We start from the raw sequence: 13,019 nt of genomic DNA on the forward strand, positions 1-13,019 counted from the left end.
CAACCGTTATTTGCTCAGGAGATTCTTCTGTGATGGCTTGGAGCAATTGTCAAGGACCTATCTAGATGCGGGTGCCGGTGGCCAATTAATTAAGATCCCTTAAAGCCATGTTGAAGCTACAATTAAAGAAGTGGCTACTAGCTATTCTTGGGGAGGCCAAAGAAGGTCCCAAGGGAAGCAAGGAGATATTTATGAGTTGGAGAAAGTCGGCCAACTTAAGCCCATAGTTGAGCTCTTGAATGAAGGACTTTCCAAGTTGAACTCAAGTGTTGGTTTGTGTTCAAAACATTCACAAATCATAGATTTCTCATGTGCTCGTTGTAGTGGGACGGATCATGATGCATCCTACTGTAGAGAGTTCAATATCAAGCTTGGTGAAGTTTTAACTTTGAGGGAAAAAGAGTTTGTAACCCAAGCTCAATCCCAACAACTTCAATAACCTCTAAGGCAAGAAAACTCCTACCCCCAAGATGGACCTCTCTTCAATCCACCAACCCAAAACTTTTCCTACCTTTCCAACCATGTAGAGAACTCTCAAGATCATAATCATGACCTATGTCCTCAAGTGTATGAAGAAAAATCTCCACCCGATCACACACAAACCCAAATTCTTCAACAACGTCAAATTATCACTCAACAATTCCGAGAAATCAAATCTTACAATGAAGTTGTTGATTCCCAACTAGCCAAAACTTCTTCTCTCCATTTAACAACAAAACTCCCCTAATAATCATCTACTAACCCTTCACATACTTATCAACCAAAAACATGCAAGGAGGACAAGGTTGTAGATGAAGTGGTTGAGAAGAAGGTTCAAGAACAAAATGACGAGCCATTTGATTTTAGTGAACTAAACAAGTTTAAAGGCCCGGTTCCCTTTCCTTGTAGGCTAGTTGAGGATGTTGTTTTTAATAGCCTTATGGCGGTGAGTGTATGTAAAGTTGATGTAGTCGATGATGTGATGGCTATTGAGAGCTTACCTCCACATGATGATAAGGTAACAATGAGGTATGATGACTTCCTAGAAGTTCCCGCTTCGTTTGAAGGCTCTCTTGAGGAAGGTGATGTTGCCCTTCCTAATATTTAGGATTCCAAGCTCGATCCCCCTTTTAGAAGGAAAAGAAAGAAGAGTGAAAAAAGAAGAAGAATCAACAAGAAGAAGATAAAGAGAAAAGATGGGCCACCATTGGCTCTTGATTCATTCCCTTCTTTTCCTTGTGGTGATGTGAGACCTCAAGGAGTGCTAGTTCTCAAGCTTGGGGGCATATATGATTCAATCCTCAAGTTTATGAGGGTGATGTTCTTTAATCCACCTTGAATGAGGTGAAGGGTTAAGCTAGAGACCATAAACAATCTCTTCTTGGGAGGCAACCCGGAGGATTTCTAGCCCTTTTTCTCCCCTACCTTTCTTTTTGTTTTTATTTTATTTCTTTGTTATCTTTTAATGTTTTCTTTTGTGTCTTTCCTTGCCTTGTAGGTTTGTTTTTGGAAGTTTGGAGCGGAGTGACATTTGGTGAACTCTATTTAATTTTAAGCTTCTTAATTCTTTTAAGCCAACTTCCCGGTGAGACCTTTCTTATTTTTACTCTTTCTTTGACTGCTTAATTTAGGACTAGTTTAGGAAGAAGTTGAATTGTTCGAGGTTGTTTTCATTGCTTCTATGGAACCTGGGATCGTTGATGTTGTTATCGAACGATCAATTATTTGACGATTGGGACTTATTTGGATTATATGCCTCGTTTGTGAACCTTTTTGATTCCTTCCTCTTTCTTTTGTTTTGTTTTCCTTTTTTTTGAGGCAAACATGATTATGGCAAGATAAAATAATTTTTTTGGGGTTCGCTCATGCATTTGGAATTGATTGCTTTGATAATGTGCCAAAGAATGTTTTTCTTCCTAATTGATGATGTCCTACATGGTTTGAGAGTGCTTGTGGTTGAGATAGACAAATTTTAAGCTAAGGTACCAAGGTTAAGAACTATTGAGGAAGTTTTAACCCTTAGTTCACGGAAATATGGTAAGATGGTGTTGCTCTCTATAGTGGATTTGAAGCTCTTTAGTTAGTATTTGCTTACTTCCCATCCCTTGTGAGGTTTAAACTATTCAAGCCTTCATCAATTTGTTGAGCGGCGTTTAGGATCCTTTACTATGCATATATTAATCCTTGTGTTGTCCTCTAACTCCCAAGATCGTGGCCAAGCGTCTCTAGGGGAGGAAAAGGGCACCCTTTTCTCATTTTTCTTTATCTTCTTTTAGTTTTGTTACATTTTTTGTTTTTATTTTGCATTTGCTCCTCTGGCCAACCCTTTGAGCCTATTCCCTTTCTTGATTATGAGCCACATTACAAGCCATATGACCTTTTGTTTCCCTAATTCTTAGTTTGTGAAGCATTTCGGTTTGAGAGTTTGTTTTATGTTGTAATGAAAATGAGAAAGTATTATGCTCTTTGTACAAAGCAAGAAAGTAAATTGTATATATTGTGTGTAATAAAGCAAATGCATCCTAGAAAAAGCCGCCCTTAGTTAAAAAAGGCAAGGACATAAAAAAAAAAAAGAAAAAGAAAAAGTAGGTTTCGTTTTCTTCCTATAGTTAAGCATTGAGGACAATGCTTCGTTCAAGCTTGGGGGGGAGCGTTACTTCGTTTTCTTTTTTATGGAATGTTTGTTTTGAGTAAGCTTGGGGGAGATGGCATTATTGGTATTTTTGTTTGATGTTTGGTGATTTCTTGAGTTTGCTTTTGATATCACCCTTTTGCTTCACATAGGAAATATCACCAAAATTTTTAAATTTTTACCCTGCCTTAACCCTTTGCCTTACGTTACAACCCTAGTTAAGACCCTTAGACTTTAGAGGGATGAGGTCAAATTCCGGTGGAGGGAGATAGATTTCAACCCTATGGAGAGAGTATGCATAGTTGAGATGTCGGGATGACCCACTAATTCCACAAATTGAATCTTTTTCCAGTTCCTTCGTAGAATCATGAGGAGCTAACTAGGGGGTGATTTGAAGCTAGTGGAGAGAACGTGGACCGTCTTAGATGGGGCTAGGGCAGAGAATGAATTCTCTAGTTCTCTATGCTTTGCTTAGGTTTGTCTATTTTAACCATGAGCATGTTTAGAACGTGTTTTTCCTCATTGTATTGAAAAAGGTGAGTATTCTTTGGTGCATTTCTCTTTTTTTGAGTCAAAATGGAGTATTTTCCGCCTTTGAGCTTGATTGATTTTCCTAAACCTTGCTATGTTATGTTGGTCATGGTTGTATTTGTTTTTTGTGTTTGCTTTTCTTTTTCTTTTTGTTTTGCCTTGGTTTTTGTCTAGAGTTGTGGATTAAGCTCTTAGGAAACCCTCACGAGAGCATACTCGTCCTCTAGGGCGATCTAGGGATTTAAAGGGCTTGTCTTTAGTTGCTAAAATTGACCGTGATTCCTACGAAAGTGAGTTAGTGTACATTCTCATCTCCTTTAGTTAGTGTCTCAGCTTTGCTTGAATAATTCACTCTTCTTCTCCCGTGTTTTATGTTAATTTTCTTGAGGACGAGCAAAAGGTTAGCTTGGGGGAGTTTGATACGTGACTTTTATATCACTTTTAGGGTGTTTATTGAGTCGCTTTCTGGCTTATTTTCCAATAATTTAGCCCATTTTGTCCTATATTTCTTCTATTTGCTTATTCTCGTCTTTTATCTTTATTTTGAGTGTTTTAGTATTTTTTAATAGTTTTTAGTTTATTTTCGTATTTTTAGTTAATAATTCCTAGTTTCTCTCATTTTCTTATTTTATTTTATTTTCATATTTGTTTTCTTTATTTTATTTAATTTCTTTTGATTTTATTTTTAAGTTATTCTATGTTATTTTATCTTTATCTTATTTTATTTTATCTCGTGGTAATACCCTCGTGTTTTTGGTTGTAGGTGTTCCGAGTTTCAAAGTCATATTCTTGTTCGGAGGTCGGAGGTTTGAGTCAAAATTTCAATCCAAGATGCTTCCAAGCATCGTAGTTGCTGCCCCTTAACCTTCACCCCACAAACACTTATTCTCCACCACACCAGTCACGCACTCATCTCTCCTGCTCCCTGCTTTCCTCAACACCACCAACTGCAACAGCAACAAACGCATCCACCACGCCAACAATTTGCAGCCAGCCGCAGCAACCCAAACCACCAGCCAACTCCCAATTCGAGTCTCTACCACTCACCAATTAAACCACCAATTCACCGAATCCACCAACCATCACAAACCACCAGCCGCGCCACCGTTCTCAATCACCGAAACAGCAACCGCAGCCAACTCCCCTGCTCCAACTCTTCTTCTTAAGCAAGGCTGCCCACGCAAACCAAACCCCAACATCTCAAGCCATCAATTACCAACTACCAACCAACCACAAATCGCCAGCATCGGCCTGCAATTAGAGCAGCCCGCAGCACCTGCTGCGCCTCCCATTTCGCCACAAATCCCAGCCAACTCGCAACTCGCAAGCCACCAAACTCAACCGCAACAAACACGCAAACAACCCACTTCCCCTGCATCACCTCGCAATTATTCACCTCAAATTAACCACCGTCACACACTCACCAACAACCTCTAACAGAGAAGCCAATTTGCGGCCGCGCAGCCCTGTCAGAAAGCAAACAAATGGAGTCCAAATTCATATTCGAGGCAGTAGCATTTGCGCGACCTCTGTGTGACATCTTCGTGGGCGCGCAAATGTGGGTTCAATGACGAGCTTCTGACGTGATTTTAATGTAAATCGGATGGCCACGATTTGATACTCCATTATAGTTGATGATGATGAACGCTGGGGATTTGATGGCGATGTTTGATGATGGAGTTTGATGGTGAGTAAAGTATGGGATTATTCCCATAGAAGCAAAAAAAATCGAAGAAGAAGGGGGATAGAGGGTCTGATGGTTTAATTTGGGGAATTGGTGGGTTTGCTTTAATTTTTCAATTTCTTTATTTTCTTTTATTATCTTTCCTTATTTTTTTTATTTTACCTTTATTTTTTTTTCTTTTCTCTTTTATTTTCTTTTGTTTCTTCCTTAATTTCTGATTTCTTTTATTTTTACTTAGTTTTCTTAGCTTTATATAAATACCCATCTTTGGGTAACTAGAAAAGGGGAATATTATGATGCTATTTTTTAAAATTAGTTTAGGAGAGCTTCTCTATCTTAGGGTAGATTAGATAATTTTTAGAGAGAGAAAGTAGATTATTGCTCAATTTTCTTCCAAGTATTCAACTTTGCTCAAGTTTAATTTTCAATCAAACAAGAATTCAAGTTTTCTTCTTTCATTAATCCTTTATTTGGTAATCTCTTCTCCTTTCCTTTAGTTTTATTTATTTGTTTTATTGTTGTTTATTCTTGTTAATCTTATTAGTTCATCTAGTTGTTATTGATTTTATTGATTTTAATCATGTTTTGTTTTGAGTTTCTTGAGTTTATTTTTAGTTTTGATATTGTGTTTAATCTTCCTTCTATAGGCTAAACTTTTGGCTAGGGGAAGGGGGTGGAAGATATGAGTTGATATTGGATGAATGATGATGGTTGGATTGAACTTATGCCATAAAGTAATGAAAAACATGGTTTTTAATAGCTTGAGATTATTATTGCACTCTATTTGATGTTTTCTATTTTAAATGCATGAAAGTGATTTGAACTAGATTAGATACATCTCTATTTTAATGATTGCATGAGAATGAGTTATTACAGTGGAGTTTTTATGGATTGTTCTTCTTTATTCTCTTGATTTGATAATAACAAATAGGATGCATGAGAATGATCCTTATTAGTGTAGGCCTCTTACATTGATTTGCCTAGACTATTGTATAATAATGAATTGTTTAGGTAAAATCCTGTGTTCTTTTGCATGTGTTTCATGATAATCACCATTATTCCCCTCTTTTTAATCATAATGGACACCTCCGTATCCCTAGCGTCATTTTCCCTTGGTTTTAACAACAATTTTCGTGCTTATTTGTAGTTTTAGTGTTTTTACTCAACAAAACTAACAAAAACAATCCCCTTTTCACTCTTGCATTAGTGATTATTGATGTTGAATTAGCGTGCTTCCCTAGTGGTTCGACCCTTTACTTGCCACTAACTAGTTTAGTGTAGGTTTAGGTATTATAAATGATTAATTTGGTTAGGGTAGTAGCTTAACGACCTATCTAACCCGATAAAATTTTGGCGCTGTTGCTGGGAAAGCGGCTTATTTAGCATTTATTTTTGCTATTGTAAGGGTTTTTTTTATTTTACTTGTTTAATCCTACTTGTAATTGCTAATAGTGTGCTTAGCTTTGTTGTATTCAAAGAGAGATATGGCAAGACAAGAGGATGACCTTTGTTTTAGGGAGTTTGGAAATCCGAAAATCTATGAGCTCACGAGTGGTATACTCCTCCCGACTACCGAGACTAATTTCACAATCCATCCACAATATGCTAGGATGGTGCAAATTGAGCAATTTTCCGGAGGTGTAAGTGAAGACCCCATTGAGCATTTGGAACGATTCCTTGAGTTGTGTGCAATAATGCAAACAAATTAAGTAAGCCAAGATTACATTCGTATGCATCTCTTTCGGCAATCTCTCACCAGAAGAGCAAAGAAATGGCTCAAGATTTTGAAGCCCGACTCTCTCACCACATGGAAGGAAGTTGGGAAGGCCTTTCTCAAGTGGTTCATTTCCGATGAGCAAACCACAAAAATGAGGAGGAAGACAGCTTCCTTTGAGAAGGAACCGGATGAAACTCTTGGGGAAGCATGGGAAAGGTTTAAGGATTATATTAGAGCATGTCCTCATCATGAATTCAACTTTAATTTTCTCATGAGATTCTTATATGAGGGCTTGGAGCCAATGTCAAGGACCAATCTAGATGCGGGTGCCGGTGGCCAATTGATAAAGATCCCTCAAAACCAAGTTCAAGCTACAATTGAAGAAGTGGCTCCTAGCTATTCTTGGGGAGGCCAAAGAAGGTCCCAAGGGAGGCAAGGAGATCTTTATGAGTTGGAGAAAGTCGTCCAACTTAAGCACATAGTTGAGCTCTTGAATGAAGGTCTTTCCAAGTTGAACTTAAGTGTTGGTTTGTGTTCAAAACATTCATAAATCATTGATTTCTCATGTGCTCGTTGTAGTGGGACGGATCTTGATGCATCCTATTGTAGAGAGTTCAATCTCAAGCTTGGTGCAGTTTTGACTTTGAGGGAAAAAGAGTTTGTAACCCAAGCTCAATCCCAACAACTTCAACAACCTCCAAGGCAAGAAAACTCCTACCTCCAAGATGGACCTTTCTTCAATCCACCAACCCAAAACTTTTCCTACCTTTCCAACCAAGTAGAGAACTCTCAAAATCAAAATCATGACCTATGTCCTCAAGCGTATGAAGAAAAATCTCCACCCGACAACACACTAACCTAAATTCTTCAAAAACGTCAAATTATCATTCAACAATTCCGAGAAATCAAATCTTACAATGAAGTTGTTGATTCCCAACTAGCCAAAACTTCTTCTTTCCATTTAACCACAAAACTCCCCTTACAATCATCTACAAACCCGTCATATACATATCAACCCGAAAATTGCAAGGAGGACAAAGTTGTAGATGATGTGGTTGAGAAGAAGGTTCAAGAACAAAATGAGGAGCCATTTGATTTTAGTGAACCAAACAAGTTTGAAGGCCCGGTTCCCTTTCCTTGTAAGCTAGTTGAGAATGTCGTTTTGAAGAGCCCTATGGCAGCGAGAGTATGTAGGGTTGATGTGGTCGATGATGTGATGGCTAATGAGAGCTTACATCCATGTGATGATAAGGTTACAATGAGGTATGATGACTTCCTAGAAGTTCCCACTGGGTTTGAAGGCAATCTTGAGGAAGGTGATGTTGTCCTTCCTAATATTTAGGATTCTAAGCTCGATCCCCCTTTTAGAAGGAAAAGGAAGAAGAGTGAAAAAAGAAGAAGAATCAATAAGAAGAAGAGAAATAGAAAAAAGGGGTCACCATTGGCTCATGATTCATTCCCTCCTTTTCCTTGTGGTGATGTGAGACCTCAAGGAGTGCTAGTTATCAAGCTTGGGGGCATCTATGATTCAATCCTCAAGTTGATGAGGGTGATGTTCTTTAATCCACCTTGAATGAGGTGAAGAGTTAATCTACAGACCATAAACAAGCACTTCTCGGAAGGAACCTGGAGGATTTCTAACCCTTTTTCTCCCCCTTCTTTCTTTTTCATTTTGTTTTATTTCTTTGTTCTCTTTTAATGTTTTCTTTTGTGTCTTGACTTTCCTTGTAGATTGCTTTTTGGAAGTTTGGAGCGGAGTGACATTTGGTGAACTCTATTTAATTTTAAGCTTCTTAATTCTTTTAAGCCAACTTCCCGGTGAGACCTTTCTTATTTTTACTCTTTCTTTGACTGCTTAATTTAGGACTAGTTTAGGAAGAAGTTGAATTGTTCGCGGTTGTTTTCATTGCTTCTATGGAACCTGGGATCGTTGATGTTGTTATCGAACGATCAATTATTTGACGATTGGGACTTATTTGGATTATATGCCTCGTTTGTGAACCTTTTTGATTCCTTCCTCTTTCTTTTGTTTTGTTTTCCTTTTTTTTTGAGGCAAACATGATTATGGCAAGATAAAATAATTTTTTTGGGGTTCGCTCATGCATTTGGAATTGATTGCTTTGATAATGTGCCAAAGAATGTTTTTCTTCCTAATTGATGATGGCATACATGGTTTGAGAGTGCTTGTGGTTGAGATAGACAAATTTTAAGCTAAGGTAGCAAGGTTAAGAACTATTGAGGAAGTTTTAACCCTTAGTTCACGGAAATGTGGTAAGATGGTGTTGCTCTCTATAGTGGATCTGAAGCTCTTTAGTTAGTATTTTCTTACTTACCATCCCTTGTGAAATTTAAACTATTCAAGCCTTCATCAATTTTGTTGAGCGGCGTTTAGGATCCTGTACTATGCATATCTTAATCCTTGTATTGTCCTCTAACTCCCAAGATCGTGACCATGCGTCTCTAGGGGAGGAAAAGGGCACCCTTTTCTCATTTTTCTTTATCTTCTTTTAGTTTTGTTACATGATTTGTTTTTATTTTGCATTTGCTCCTCTGGCCAACATTTTGAGCCTATTCCCTTTCTTGATTATGAGCCACATTACAAGCCTTATGACCTTTTGTTTCCCCAACCCTTAGTTTGTGAAGCATTTCGGTTTGAGAGTTTGTATTGTGTTGTAATGAAAATGAGAAAGTATTATGCTCTTTGTACCAAGCAAGAAAGTAAATTGTATATATTGTGTGTAATAAAGAAAATGCATCCCAGAAAAATCCGTCCTTAGTTAAAAAAGGCAAGGACATAAAAAAAAGTAGGTTTCGTTTTCTTCCTATAGTTAAGCATTGAGGACAATGCTTCTTTCAAGCTTTGGGTGGGAGCTTTACTGTGGGGAATAGTTTCAAGCCTTTAAAATCCCACTAGCTCGAACCCCACTGTGATCATACACTAAAGTACGGTGGCATCCAAAAGGGAAGAAGATAGAGCAAAAGAGTCGCCAACAAGTTTTTAAGGAACTTGTAAACCGTTCACGAAGTGAAGGTTACACCCCTTAACGATCCAAGAGATCGTCAACTCCATAAGGTCATGAACCAAATAAGGGTTCGGGGATGATGGTACAAATCCAACCTAAAAGAGATTGAACATGCCCTAATAATAGGCCTCTACTTTATTCTGCTCGTATTCATGTGCGCTTTCCAATCAACATACAATCAATAGGATTAACCCTAAACCTGTTTAATCTATGTTGGTTGAATTTAATGCACAAATAAACTATTATTGGCGATCACTTGAAATTATAATCATAATTAACCTAACAAGATTATTAATTATCTTATTAAGCGTGGTTGCAATGACCAATTCCCTTTAACATGCAATAAAGGTGATCAAGCAATAAAAAAATATCAAGCAAAATAATAAATAATCAATATCATTAATAATAATAATATTAATCATAATCATAATAATCATAATCATGTTAAAGCATAGCAAAATCCTAGGCATGATACTAACAAGATTAATAACAAATCCTAGCATGTGACTAAGCAATAAAAATCAAATCTTTAGCCCTAACATGATACTAACAATCATAAATATTAGGAAGAGAATAAAAGGCATCATAGCAATCATATTTAATATTAAAGTTACCCTAGACATGATACTAGGAATATCATAACAACAATGTAAACATGATTTCTACATCATAAATCAATAAAACCAATAAAGTACTTACTTGGATGCCTCGTACCTCTTTCTAATTACAAAATACACGCGTTAGTAACTTCAAGGAAAATAATAATCAAAGCAATCAAATTAAATAATTGAAAGAGAGATTTGGGACCAAACCCTCAGAAATTAAAACCTTTCACGTCTAGGGCGAAGGCAACTTCGAATATGGCTAGGTGTTTCTAGATCTTGCGAATGCGGAATTTTGTATTAAAAAGCAAAGAAGAAAGAATGCATGAATGTTATTGAAAATTGATGAACGATAATTGACAATCCGTGAATATTGCTCCCTGAAACCGGAGTTTTGATACGATATTTATAGAGAAAATCATCCAAAAAAGATAATTTATCAAAACAGAGTCTGAAGACCACAAAAACACCTTGGCGCCAGCCCTGGCTCATTGGCGCCAGGACCAGTGGCTAGCACCTGGCGCCAATGCTGGCATCTGGCGCCAATCCTGATTCCAGGCGCCAAGGCCTGGGGTTGGACGCCAATTTGGATTTCAACGCGTTTTCGAAAAACTGATAAACTTACCGTACTGGAAGATAAAATAATATAATTTCAGTCGAAAATGCTATTTGATCTAATTAAAACTCTGAAGAATCCTAATTGAATTAAGAATGATAAGACCTTCTAGAATGTTCTAGAAGACCAAAACCATTCCTAATTACATTAGGAATGATAAATCATATTAGGCCCTCCCCTACATCATTGGGCCGTACTTAAAACTCAAACCGGGCCCAGTTCAGTAAATTGGCCATAAATTCCTCAATATTCATCGGAATTGGGCTTATAATATATCATTGGAAAGGTCTTTGCAAACCCCACCCAACTACACCACTATTGGACCCATATCATGGACCAACCAAACTGGATTGGCTGTTTTCTTAAAAATAAAGTTTTCAAAAACAGAGAGAAGAGAAAAGAAAAGAAATAAAACTTTCCGCAACACTAGACCTTTCCACACTTTCGTTTCATTCGATTATGATTCGACGTGAAAGGCACTCATCACTGGGTTTGGTTTTGGGGAGACACAAATGGGTGTCTACAGAAGCCCCCACTTTGACTGAGTTTGGAGAAACGCAAGTTTCGAAAACGAAAGCAAAAGTAACGATAGGGACGGAGAATGATTCAGAACGTTCTGCGATCCTAAATCAATCTTATAACGCCGATACCTGAAAAACTAGCATTAGTCAAACAGATAAAAGAGTTAAGAAACGCGTATCTTGCACCGTCGAGCACACGTCTCTGAAAGTAACCGATTTGTTGCTGTATTTTGTTAGATGACTTTCTACAAGCTAGAGAATGCCATCTTGCTGTTTTGATGTTCACTCGTCTCTGACACAAAGAGCTTCTTTTTCCCGCTGTGATAGTCTTCGAAAAGATCACTGCTTTTTAATATTTGTTATGCCAGTACGTCGGCGCTTTGCTGCTTGTGAACCAGTATGTCGGTGCTTTTGATGTGATGACAATCCTCTTTTCTTTAGGAATAGTTGCCAACACAACTCTTGTATGATGTATGACAATCCGATTTAGGGAAAGTCGTCAATGCCACGTAACAATCCATCCTTGGAAATGTTGCCACGATGAAGCGACAATCCGTATCTCAGAAAATTTGCCAAAATCCAATTTTTGGAAAAGTTGCCAATGCTTCGTAACAATCTTTCATAAGAACTTTGCTACGATCGACAATCCACATCTTGGAATATAACTCTTGAAAGCAATCCACCTTGGAAATTTGCCAACGCTATGCGACAATCCTTTTGGGAAAATATTGCCACTATTGACAATCCACGTCTTTGAACTTTTGCAAAAAAGAGTCGACCGACAATCCACTTCGGGAAAATTTGTCACTTACTGAAATGAATGACAATCCACGTTGAGGAACTTTTGCCGATATTTATGATGAATAGAAACCTACAACAATCCTTTGGGAAATTTTGCTATAGGGAACTGGGTGTATGACAATCCAATCTCGGAAAACTTGCCAGCGATGACAATTCGAACTTGGAAAAACTTGCCAAACAAAGAAGGAGCACGACAATCCACGCTTGGAAACTTTGCCAGAGATGACAATCCAATCTTGAAAAAATTGTCATTGAAGAAGATGCACGACAATCCATTTTTGGAAATATTGTCAGTTGGGGATGACAATCCAATTTTTGGAAAACTTTGTCGTTTAATAAGAATGCGCGACAATCCATATTTGGAAATATTGTCGTTTAAGTGCTTGCTTTTGAACCGATTGTAATGAGCCAGTGTTTTAGGCGCTTAAGCTAAGTGAGACGATTTTTCGTCAGATCGATCACTTATTGCCATTGTAATCAAACCGACTACTTAATCATGTCAAATTGCTTATAGGGGCTAACTGGCGTACCAAGGAACCCGAAATTGATGTATGAGGTCGAAATCACCTTTCTGAGAGGCTTCGAGCTCTATCGTTGCTGAAAAGATTTAGCGCCAGGCGCTGGAGTAGGGTCTTCCCTGTTCTGCTGCACCTGTACTTATTTTGACTATAGAACTTTGCCAATCTCTTTAATTATCTTAGGGTTGACCTAAGGCTTAATGTTGCTTGACTCATCGACTTGACACGACTCAAGGTATAAACTTGACTCGCTGATTGACTAACTCGAGGTTGACTCGACTCGAAGTGTAATGACACATGTGTTAGACTCAAATCAAAGTGATATGGCACGACATGACTCAATGTGTACATGAATCGTGTGTGCATTGTTATGTGATCGTACGACTCGAAAATGC

At 37.8% G+C, this 13,019-nt stretch overlaps 1 non-coding gene across 1 annotated transcript; it reads right to left on the reverse strand.

Annotated features, from left to right (window-relative positions):
* Positions 1-6,691: 6,691 nt before the first annotated feature.
* On the reverse strand, positions 6,692-6,798 carry LOC145556852 (small nucleolar RNA R71). The gene has a single exon (XR_014091945.1). It is a non-coding gene; the product is annotated as a small nucleolar RNA R71 (small nucleolar RNA).
* Positions 6,799-13,019: the final 6,221 nt, after the last annotated feature.

Source organism: Chenopodium album, chromosome 8 (genome assembly GCF_948465745.1).
Source record: "Chenopodium album chromosome 8, dcCheAlbu1.1, whole genome shotgun sequence".
NCBI classification, from domain to species: Eukaryota; Viridiplantae; Streptophyta; class Magnoliopsida; order Caryophyllales; family Amaranthaceae; genus Chenopodium; species Chenopodium album.